This window comes from Ornithorhynchus anatinus, chromosome 10 (genome assembly GCF_004115215.2).
Source record: "Ornithorhynchus anatinus isolate Pmale09 chromosome 10, mOrnAna1.pri.v4, whole genome shotgun sequence".
In the NCBI taxonomy this organism is placed as follows: Eukaryota; Metazoa; Chordata; class Mammalia; order Monotremata; family Ornithorhynchidae; genus Ornithorhynchus; species Ornithorhynchus anatinus.
Window position 1 is genome coordinate 23,919,948 of NC_041737.1, and position 1,454 is coordinate 23,921,401.

A 1,454-nucleotide genomic window follows, 5' to 3' on the forward strand; every position below is an offset into this window, starting at 1 on the left:
GTACTTTAAATTTATGTGCAGTACTCTCAGTGGAAATTACAGGATTCAGGTTAATGGTTCTTTGATGGTAGCAGCTTGACTACTAATATGAGTAGATGTTCTGTGGGCACGATAACCACAGTTTTTGATGTTTCAACTGCCCCTGAAAGATCTTTCTTTGACTGCTAAGGTTGGGGATCCAATACAAATAGGCACAACTGTGATGTTGTTGAGAAGCTGCAAAATGGAGACACCATGAACATGTCTCTCCCAAAATGCCCCACCTCCATCTGCAATCATTCTGATACTGTATCCACAGAATTTTCACAGAGAAGAAGTGGTTTACCATTGTCTCCTTCCACGAAGTAAACTTGAGTGTCCACCCTCAACTTTCTCCCATACCACTGCTGCCCAGCACAGGGGAGTTTTGACTTGAAGCAGATTGCCTTCCACTCCCTAGCCAATGACCAAGCTAGGAATGGAATAGGTATGCCTCTGCTTGACTCTCCCTCCTGTAGTCAAGACTGATAGACTCCTGGAAACTCTCCAGGTGCGACCCTGAGAGGGATACATCCCTTCTCACCATGTAAAAACCCCTTGCACCCACTCTTCTTTCTTCCCTGATTGCTGTCTTTGACAGCTCACTCTCCAATGGATTCTACACTTTTGCTTTCAAACACTCTCACGTGTCTCCTATCATTAAGACAGTATTTTTTTGAGCATAATGCACTTCCCAACTATTGCCCTGTTCTCTGCCTGGACACAGTGACCAGCTTGTCTTACTCCTAAAAGGGTTACTGCTCTTCAAGTCATTCAGTCCCTGCTTATGACAGGCAGCGAATGAGCAACATATAAGAAGCCCGGGTGTCCTGGAGGACAGTGACGCAGGTGCTTCTCTTGTTGTAGTTGTCCCTGGTAATGGACCGTTGCCTAGTCCTGGAAGTACCAAGAAGAGGCATGGTGGCCTAGTGGAAAGAACAAGAGCCTGGGAGTCAAAGGAACTGGTTTCTAATTTTGCTCCACTGTGTGACCTTGGGCAAGTCACTTACCTTCTCTGCATCAGTTTCCTCATTTGTAAAATGGGATCTAAATCCTTGGACTTGGACTGTGAGCCCCATGTGTGACAGAGATTGTCCAACCTGATTATCACGTATCTGCCCGAATGCTTTACAGAGCTTGACATATCATAGGTGTTCAACAAAGACCATAATCATTATTATCATTCATAAGATATTAATGTATTTTATTATCAAGTTACCAATTTTAGAAACTGCAGTTGAATATTTAAAAAGTGAATAAATGAGTGTTCAATAAATACTGATGTATTGCCATACAAGATTATCAAACTTATTAATAAAGTTTTTACTGTGTGCACAATACTGTATTAAGTGCTTGGGAGAGTACATTATAAAAGAGTTGGTAAACATGTTCCCTGCCCACAAGGAGTTTACATTTCTAGATGAAGAGATAAACAT

The 1,454-nt window shown here is 42.2% G+C and overlaps 1 non-coding gene across 1 annotated transcript; it reads right to left on the reverse strand.

The window, feature by feature from the left end:
- Nucleotides 1–409: 409 nt before the first annotated feature.
- On the reverse strand, nt 410–547 carry LOC114814808. Its single transcript, XR_003762605.1, has one exon. It is a non-coding gene; the product is annotated as a small nucleolar RNA SNORA7 (small nucleolar RNA).
- Between the last annotated feature and the right edge of the window lie 907 nt (nt 548–1,454).